Source organism: Anas platyrhynchos, chromosome 2 (assembly GCF_047663525.1).
Source record: "Anas platyrhynchos isolate ZD024472 breed Pekin duck chromosome 2, IASCAAS_PekinDuck_T2T, whole genome shotgun sequence".
NCBI lineage: Eukaryota > Metazoa > Chordata > Aves > Anseriformes > Anatidae > Anas > Anas platyrhynchos.
Genome location: NC_092588.1, coordinates 121,099,080 through 121,110,119, shown reverse-complemented (window position 1 = coordinate 121,110,119; position 11,040 = coordinate 121,099,080).

The window sequence follows — 11,040 nt, the reverse complement described above, 5'->3', positions numbered from 1 at the left end:
TGATAGTAAAAAGGCTCAGGTCTTACTCACTTGTCTTCCATAGCTAAGCAGGAAGTATTTATTATTGAGCAAGTAGAGATAGAGACTGCATTTGCCTCAGTCCTTTGCTAAGGATGTTTTCTCTGCTGTGGTATTGGTTATTCCCCAAACATTTCAACTCACAATTTCTTTCTTTCAGTGTGACTTTCAGGACAGGTTTTACTGGTGTACTTAACACTTTCTTTTTATTTGTACCGTGTTCTACCTGCCTATTCTCTTCCTTTCTGCTGCCTGATTAAGCTGTTCTTTGCTCAATAGTCATTGTATAGTTTAGGATAAACAGGATTTTAACCCTAGAATTGGTGTTCTCTTATGTGCCATTGATACACATATATAAATGGTACTTAAGTATGTAACTCCAAAGGAATAAAATCTGAGAAAGCCAAGGACAAAATTCTGGAGAAAATAAATAAATAATATATATATATATATACATTTGGTAATGTATGTGCAAATGTGTGAGGATCAGGTGATAGCTGTCATTCTTTTATTGGTACAATTTAAATAAATTCATATAAATATATATATATATTTCCTGATCTTCAACAAGGAGGGTAAGATTCATTCTTTCTTTTTACTTTTTATTTATATTCAATAATATTTAAATAAATTCATATATATATATATATATATATTTCCTGATCTTCAACAAGGAGAGTAAGATTCATTCTTTTTACTTTTTATTTATATTCAATGACAGATTAACACAAGATGACAAAGAATATATACAAAAGCACTTCAATCTGTTCTTCAAAAGGAATCAGTTCATACCCAAAGGTGATTTTCCCTGTTATTTTATTCACAGCCCGCTGTCCTTCTTCAGAATAATACTAGTATTGAGGACACTAACAGCTTCTATTGGTCTGCAAGTTTGTCTGTTCCCTCCTGTGACAAGATACAGAGTCTAGTACAGCTTTGATGTGGAAATGTCTCAGACTTTAATCTTATAATGAGCTCTCCCAAAAGACCAAAAAAAATCTAAACCAAAAAGAAGCCATGCTTAATTTAAATAAAAAGTTGCATTTTTACTTAAGAAAATTTAAGGCAATTTGAGATGACAGGGCAGAAATAAGATGTGTGTACTGTTCCCTTCTCACTCACCATGACTTTGTAGGCTGTTCCTGGATTTCTGCTGCTGTGTAGCCACAATCTCAGTGTAGTCCTGTCTAGGAATTTTTTTCCATTCTTTCTGGACACAGGCTGTTTGTTCTTTGTTGTGAATCTCCTGTCTATTCCTTCCTGTGATCTCTCTAATGTTCTCGCCTATGACAGTGCTTCTGGGTTCTTCCTCCTCCTCTGGTCTTCTCAAACGAACACAAGTAAAACAAATACTATCTGTGTTACCCCATATCCTGTATACTCCGCTATAGAGAGAAACAGTGGCAGAGAGAACTATAATGCCAAAGATACTAATTTTATTTCAAATAGTTTATGTTCTCTGGGTATGTGCCTATCTGTGTGCATGGGTTCATGATAGTTTCCAATAGCTGCTGACTCACTTTATTGGTGTTTCTGACAATAATTGATTGAAGTAGAACTTTGAACTAGGCAAAAGAAAACTTGTTCAGTCTTTCAATAGTCTCTCTCAGCAAAACAAAACAAAATCACACACACACACAAACCTGCGAGTAGTAATAATAATAAAGGAAATCTGAAATGTAGCAAATACCTTAGGTAGTTTCAGGTTTAAGCAGATCTACTTTTTCATGTTTCATGTGAGCTTGCAGAAGCTAAGTCCAGGATCTCTGTGTGGGCACACAGAACTGATGCAGACAGCATCCGAAGCAATCTCAGTTTCACTGTCTGTGTGTGGCTTGTTCCTGGCCTTCAGCCTCCTCTTTCTGGAGTGCTTTAAAAATGTTTCCTCTCAGAATATCCTGTCATTTCAAAATAGTATACACAAATAGCCTTCCTTAAAACTGTGATTTTCAGCACTTTGTTTTGAGCCTTCCAAAGCATCTCCTTTCAGACCTTTATATTAAAGTCTGTATAGTAAACTCATTTACACACATTCCTCATATTCCAGGAGCCTTTCTCTTTTATCTACCTGTCCAGCATCCAGAAGACTGTGGAATGAACGAATTTCAAGGAGATAATTTGCTCTCCTGCCTTGTTTCTACCCTACTACGATTATTGTCATAAGTGTTAGTGTTGCAGTTACTAATAGTGCGGACACTTGTAAAACCAGATTTCAACATAATCCAGTATAAGTGGGGCAAATAAATTCTTTCCATTGTTTCAGTGTTTTCAATTATCATCTACAGTGCATCAACCTAATCTGCTTAAAATGCAGATTTTACTAGAGTTGAAAGCTCTCCAACAAAATCCTGACATTACCAGATTAATATTTAGCACCCAGTTGTGTAATTTTAGGTCCAGTTGTAGACTAGTAATAACAGCAGTTGTCACTTGGTGGAGCCAGATCACTCTACAAATTGAACATGCTTTACAAATAGCTTGCATAAAAGGTCTCAAAGGCAGGATTTATAAATAGTGCATTGGAGAAAGATAATCAAAAATTGCAGGATTTCAATAAATCCTTGGAGGAATCAGAAGTTTTACAGCTTTGCTGTTAATTACTCTAGCACAGGAGAAATAAAGGACTTGCTGGCTGAAGCAAAGACTACATGTATCTCCTTTTGTTGGAATAAAATGGAAACGCACAGTAGATACATTTGGTAATGTATGTGCAAATGTGTGAGGATCAGGTGATAGCTGTCATTCTTTTATTGGTACAATTTAAATAAATTCAGATTATTAATGCTAAACTTGTTAACAGTTTATGATTTTTTTTTGTTTTTTACTACCAATATTTTTAATTCATGCCATTTTAGTATCTAACTTTTAAATATTCTATGTAAAATCCAGAAGGGCACACATTTAATTTCTAGTGTAGTGTATAGAACATCCTAAGAGGAAAAAAAAAGGGAGGACACAAAACTATAAACAACTTCTCTATATTCTTCTGAGAATATTCTTCACAATTTGTTTCTTTTCTTTTCTATCCAGACATAAGAGACACTATTTAGAGAAATGTCAGTAGCAGAAGCTCCCACTGATTCTGCATTGTATTTGTTGAGCACACTGCAACAAAGGAATCAAGGAATTTAGGGCTCTTTCTGCCATCTTGATATTCAGTGATCAAATAATAGAATATATATATATATATATATATATATATTTTTTTTTTTTTTCCTGTGGCTTAGTATTTCTTTTCATTGAATTGCTTCAAGACAGAGTGGTAAGGATAGATATTTTTGAAGAGGTGAAAGGACTAGCACATGAATGAAGTCTTATACTTTGCATATATGAGAATTTATTGGTAATGGATTCAGTCAGATGGGCTCCACCCTTGTATTTTTATTCATAATATATTTTTATATATAATGTATATACACGGTGGAGAAAGCTCTTTGCTGGTTGGTGACCCCATGCGCCAGAAGAAGCTGGTTGGCCCAATCAGACAGCTGTTGACAGATATATCTATTAATAAGGGTTGTAGAATAGGGAGGAGACAGAAAATCAAGGGAGCGTAGCTTAGGATTTGCCAGGTAGAGAGGTTTGTGCTTGAAAAAACAGCTTAGAAGACAAAATGCCCAGTGGCATAATAGCATCCTAGTTCCACATGCCTTGATTCACAACTCTCTTATGTCCATTGAGAAGTGCATCTTTCATGCCCTTGAGGTACTGGCAAACCTGACACAGAGTCTACTTGAAACTGTTCCTCTTCTGTTATATGGAAAAAATGAGGAAGAACAGGAAATTCTGGTGCATGTGGGATTCTGCATATAAAAGCATATTAAGGACATTGCTCAAAACTACTAAGATATCCTAAACAATTACATTTCCCCAATTATTTCTCTGTAGGACCCATTCTTTCCAACTGAATAAAAACATAAATCATGAAAGCAAACTATATTTGTAGAACATCTTGATTTATTACTTTGGACAGCAGTAAGGTTTGTATATTAGTTAGAATTAAAAAGTACAGTATTATTCCCTTGCAAGAGAGGAAAAAAAAAAAAGGAGTATATTAAACCTGCATGTAAAGAACAGATTACAGTTTATGGAAAGACATGAAAGAAATTACTGGTAAATAAGAACAAAAAGAGATCTTGATGAGACCACCTGAAATAAATAAATGATTTTCACACATGAAGAAAGACACTATGGACTCTCTTAATATTGTTGGAAAATACAGTAGGGGCAGGATGAAAATAAAGCATAGGTTCTGTATACCCTGAATAGCTGGGAAGAGGCCCTGTGTTGGCCTATTTCTGGATGATTGTCCTGAACTACTGTTGTTCAGCCAAAATGATTATAAGGGTTAAGTGTGGGATTATTTTATTATACTATTATTTATGTTCTAGACAGTGAAGGTTGCTTGAGTGCTTTTTTTATTTTTTATTTTTATTGTAGATATGTAGATGGCTTTATTTTTTATTTTATTTTTTATTTTATTTTATTTTATTTTATTTTATTTTATTTTATTTTATTTTATTTTATTTTATTTTATTTTATTTTATTTTATTTTATTTTATTTTATACTTTCATTGGCACTCTGGAAATTTGCATTGGGTTACATCCCTTTTTCTCATGATAAACAGTACTTTAGTTACCTCAGGTCATATAGGATATTTGACCTGCATGAACAGGGGACACCAATATTTACTCTCTTCCTTTTTATGATTCTGATTTCCTTAGCTTTTTTTCTGTGATGCCGTTTGAACAACTGTATCCAACTCTGACAACAATGGAGAGGTGTTCTTAGCTAAAGGGTTTTAAAAGTTTATTAATTTAATTAATTCTGCCTCTGCAAAGGCGACTTGCGTCATAATTAAAACAGCAGCTCTTGCTTGTTTGTTGTTGTTTTGTTGTTGTTGTTTGTTTGTTTGTTTGTTTGTTTTCAAGTTGGAGATTTACAGATAAAATCCCCAATTTAATGTACTTTCTAACTGGTATGCCTAGTTTCTCTCTTTCTGTATAAGCTACCTGATTTTATGTGCCCTTATTTCTTCTCAATGCATTGTTCTTCTCTTTTTTACTATTATCCCTGTGGTTTTGTATCATCAGGAAATTTCACTTCTTACTGAATGCATCTTCTTCCATGTTAAAAGGGAGAGACAGTCAATCAGTCAGTAAATCCCTACTCTCTGACAACATAGTCAGCACCAGCTGTAGCTCAATTAAATTCAACACTTGAATAGTTCACAAGAGAACCCGCACTTGTATACACACATTAATCAAATAAATCCATTTTCATCTTTAGATGTATTCCAAATTTTCATTTAATAGCTTGGACAATAAAGTGTGGGTTAGAGATATGTAATGGAAAAAGCAGATAATTAAATCTTCTCAGCATAGCGCTTAAACTTATGGTGTCCTTACTGACATGCACACTGAACAACGTAGGCTGAAGGAACCTAAAATCTGTGTTCTTTACATATTTCAGTGCTGACAAGCATTTCTGCTGAGTAATATAAGCAATTCAGCTGTTCAGAATTGTTTGATATGTTCCTATTTTGAAAATATATATAAAAACAAAAACAAAAATAAAAAACGACCTAGTTTTAGCTTTTGTTTTTTCCTTCAGGATGGGAAATGGACCAGCATGCAAAAATAGGATAACTTCTATACATGTTCCCAAATCAGCTTTAAAACATTGAGGATAAATTGATATATACATTATTGGGACTAAAGCCCCATGGAACATCTGTTTGCATTTCTGAATTCTACTCATATTAAAAGTAACTCCCAAGGAACACTGAGGTCTTTATCCATACTTAGAACAACTGGTACGTAACAATATGCGCTTAAGTACCACTCATTTCTTGTTAAAGACACAATTAAGGGCTGCTTTGATCATGGGGCTACTACATGGGCATTAGACTACTACTATAAAGCACTTCAGATTAAAAAAAATTGTCTGTGGAGAATACAGGCCACGTAAGTCTGTGGAACTTGAATATTCCTCTATTTGAATAAAGCAGAGTGTGTGTGTGATTCCAGAATGACTTTGGATTATGCACAGCTAATTGAAATTCTGTAAGAAGTTTATTCTAGCAAACTCAATGGGAGTCGTAAAGAGTTTGGGGGAAGAGGTATTTCATCCACTGACCCAGTCACAGAATAGTTGAAATTTAGTTGAAATTCTTACTACATAAATCTTTTTTTTTTTTTTTTTCCTAATGAGTAATTTTAAATGAAGTCATTCTGGAAGCAGGTAGGGAAAGAAAAAAAAAAAAAAGAAGAAGAACTTTTATTGCAAATTGTACCCATTTATTTTTTTTTCAAATGTTTCAAAAGTTGGTCAGAAGAGGGAAAACGTTTGGTAGTTTTCTGGCTTTCTAATATTGTGTTAATTAAAACGCTTCCTAGCAGATTTCAGACAAGGTCAGCTTGACATGCTGAATTCTGTGTAGAAACTGTTCTAAAAGAAGCATTTTTGCCACAGATTGGGAATTACTAAAACTACTTTAGTCATAAAACAACTAGTTTTCAAACTGAAGTACATTGAGCTTAGTTTGGGACAGTTATGTTGGCCCCACACAGAAGAACCATAAAGATGGACAAGTAGTTCTAGTCCCAAACCAGAACAATTATAATTCATAAACTCTACTGGTATCAAGTCCTACCTGGAGTGAAATGTTTGAGTGTTTGTAGCTAGCATACATGTGTAACAGCTTTAATGTTGGAGAATAAAATCCACCCTAACATGGATACACTAGAAAAAGGCCTAGCCTTACATCCCTTATTTAGACCAGGTTGTAGAACATGCTGAACCTGATCAGAGAATGCCAGGGAAAGCATTCTTTCTCTTTGTGAAAACTTTCAGGGTACTCCACACCAACAAGGAGTGAAAAAATGTTTGAAAACTAGAATTACACTGGATGCGAAAATACTTTATCATTGCTGTAGTTGAAATAGATTGTTCTCTGCAGTGATAGGGAACATTTTGATGGTAGACTAGTACAGACACAGTTGAGAAAATGTTCTGCTTGTCACAGGCCATCAGCAATGATCCTTCCTCTGGCTGACAGCAATGATATGCACAGACCACTTCCCTCACCCTTTGTGGTAATTGAATTAGATTGCTTGAAATGAAATCATGTGCTGTTTCGCCAGCTGTTTCACCTAGCACCCAAACATTCTCAGTTCCAAGAAGGAAAGGTTCAAACCTGGGAAGCTATCATTACCCTTTGGTAATGATGCCACCTTTTCTTCTTCTGTCTCATAATCTGAGTGTACTGGCTTTAAGAGACACATAAATTTGCTCCACATATTACTTCTATCGGTGGGATTTTTTATATTGTCTTTAATGTCTATAGACCAAGTCCTTGTAGAACTCTGGAAAGATAACCTTATTGCTTTATAAAACATTATTCATTTGGTGATGAAAAGATCGGGCATATAATTGGGAAATTACAGGAAAAATTCCAATACTGTCTTAAAATCTTTACCTTACTGATACTTTGCTAGCTCCAAAATAATGCCTATATTGCCTTGTAGCATCTCATATATTTGCTTTAGGTTTTGAAATCACCAGTGTATTCTTTTGGGCACTCCTGGATATCTGCTTGCATTTGAAAGAAAGAGTTCTTAACACTGATTAAGGCATGATTTATGATCTGAAAAGCTTGAGCATCCTTTGGTGTAAAGGAAAACTTTATAAAATCTGCCTTCCAAAGCTGTAGCTCCAGTCCTGAAAATTTAATAGTTATATTACTCATGTTTATTCAATTTAACCCTAAATAGAAGCACTGAAAACAATGCCATAGGCTACAGGGTGGCATTGCTTTGGGGTGGCAGTGAAATAACTTGTGGATGTTTAGAAGTGCTCAACAGAGCATAAATTACAACAAGGATTGGAAGACAGGAAAAACTCAGATGCCTACAAATAACTGAATGTTTCCCTAGGGCATAAACATTAATGACTTTAATTAGATTATAATTGCTCATGGAAGCATAGCTTGCACAAGATAAAAATACCTGACATTGAATTTGCTACTAGGCAACTACATCAGAAGCACAAGTAGGTTTAATGTTAAATACAAGTTATTTATTAAATATAAGGTATCTGATATAAACAGTGCATAGTCTGTTCTCGGGATATACAAATGTATTTGTAAGATGGCAGCAGTGCTTTATAATTTCTAGATCTGATACTGAGTTGCAGTGTTGGAGCTGAAGGGTTGAATTAACAGAAAGGATGACAGAATGACTGTTTACATTTAAGTAAATATGTGCAATTAATTGAAAGTATTTGGATCCCCGTGTGTTCTTCTGTTTTCATCTTTAGAGTTCTGAAAAGACACCTCAGCAAGGATATTTTGAATGCCCTATCCTTGTGTTGAGTGAGACTCTCAAGTCCCCAATACAGAGGTTCTAGATATTCAAACAATATTTATAGCTCCACAAATTAAAAGCCAAATTTAGATTCACTAATTGCATTTCAGCTAAACCAGTCATGTCACATTCCAGGAAATTTGATACATAGGGTTATCAGGCATGGGTGCTACTTGGACATATGATGAATATGTCCTTAAGAAACTACTGTTGGGAGCCATATGCTGCTGGGTGATGGACCACGGCAGCAGAGTGCAACCTGTTCTGGAAGCTGTTTGGTTGCCATCCTATAAAGGTCATACTGGGAAAGTATGAGGTGAGTTAAAAAAAGTGAATCTGTTCTCAGTAGAACTGGCTATCCAGCTAATTAAATGGACAAAGTAATCCCTAAGTGAGAAACTTTAACCCTTAGCAAGAGTTTTGCTGAAACATTGCCACAAGGAATCTTTGTTCTCTGCTGCACAGTGGCGCAACCACACCAAGAGTGCAGAATATCTCCTTTCCCCTTGAGTAACCCGTAGGCAAGTGACTACATTTCCTGGCAATGCGAGTCTTAATCCCCTAAGGTAAAAGAAAACTGCATCCCACTCTCCTCCTCCCTGAAAGAAAAATAAGGCCATAATAAAACCACTTAAACTGAAAAGAGGCAGCTGCTATGTGTTGATGCAACATCCTGTGCAGTAAGACCTCTCAGTGAATCTCTGCTAAAGCAAGTCACACAGGGAAGATATATGCCAAGTTTCCTACCCCAAGTTTCTCATGTAACAGACTGATCTGCTCAGCAATGTTTGCTCTGCTAAAGATAGAAGCATTCACTACTATTAGTATCTGTTCACACTATTAACAAGATGATTTTGTGTGTGTGTGTATATGTTGACTTTCACGGGAAGTAGTTACTTGTCAGGATGACATTAAATTAGGCAAAAATGTAAAAACCGTTAAAAATATATCATTTAGTTTTATTGGCTATAAGAGCGTTCAGGGAAAAAAAAAGTAAAAATGTATATAATGTCATAAAAAAACTAATATTGTACCTGATTTTAAATTGTCTGAAACATAGTCTGAGGCAGCACATATATATACACATTGAGAAATGTTTCGTGATTGACTAACAATTAGCTCTGTATCATACAGACTGAGATCATGACCAAGTTCAACTATAACATGAATGGTTACAAAAGCATTTGGATACTGTTATGCAGAGACAACCTATGTTGTGGTCAGATTCAATAGATCTGTGAGCAGACCTATATGGAAAGCTCAGCTAACACTGCTTGTAACGTAAATATAGAGCTGTTGAACACTTGAATATTTAATGCAGTTGAGCACATGCAACTCAGATAAACAAAGGAAACATAAAAGAATAAATGTAGGTGACAATGCACCATTGGACATACAGATCCCATGATGCTCATTCTACAGAGACTTATTTGTGTTATTACTTATGCTAAAATATTATTGTAGAGGTTGTGAGTCTTCTTTTCACATTTTAATCTTCAACTTTAAAAGCAACAAGATCATTTCTCTATCAAGATCATTAACTTTCATATCTTTGCTTTCTGGATTAGGTTAGTGGCATTGACCACCTGGTCTCAAGAGTAGCTGCAGGTGTTTTCAAGTAGGACAAACACTGCTACAATTAATTTACTTCTGCAAGTCTTTGACCTTGCTGGTATGGCAAATAAAGTGTTTCAAGCAATTCTAAGAACGTTAATTAGAGTTAATGAGAACAGTATTGACTACTACTACCCAGATGCTTTATCTTTCTAACGTAAAGCTGTAGCTTGCTAGTGATAATGTGAAAAATAGGTCAGATGAAAATGCTAGAGGCCAAATCCAGAGATATATGTTTCATTTTTATAAAATTCTTGCTCCATTTGCTCCTTGATCCTAGATGGATCAAGCTTTCATCAGAGAGATTGGTTAAGAAACTGGGAGAGAAAAATGACCTTTAGCTCTATACTCTCCACTGATTTGTATTTTATGTAGCGGTATTTCCTTGAAAGAGCATTGATTTTCTAACCTCCTATTATATACTCCACCATACGTATTTTCATGTGCTTCATCTAATTATTTTTTAACGTACTTTTATTTTTATACTTTGGCTGCTTTAACACAATACCAGCCATAACTCTTGACTTTACCTCCAGCCTTTGAACAAAGTACATCCAGGAGGACAGGACGGGCACTATCACACACTGAACAATCCACTTATGCGATAAGTCATTTTCCCTTGCTTGCAGTTATCTTCAAAGATAAAAGGTCTCAAAGCAAGACTTTTCTTCCATTTGTTTCTATGGAGTCCCAGGGAAACTTTGGCTCCTGCATTGTATAAGCAAATGTCAACTTACTGTGAAAGGGAGGGGGGTCGAAAGCTGCTTTCTCCTCCTTCCTCCCTAATCAGTGACTCCTGAGCTTGGTGTACCCTGACTGGTAGGTAGGTCGGTTCTTTTGTGTGAACGTCTAGACCTTCTTCCTCTCTCCCTGTGAAGATGGGGCCTATAACCATCCCTGATATGTCGTAAGTAAAGTCATTTTTCTGTTTTGGCCACTGTATTATTTCTGTATATTGTATGCAAGCTGACAATTTAAACAACAGGAAAAAAAAAAAGTAGTACTTTGAGATTCACACAGTGCAGGAAAATGAGTGTAAGT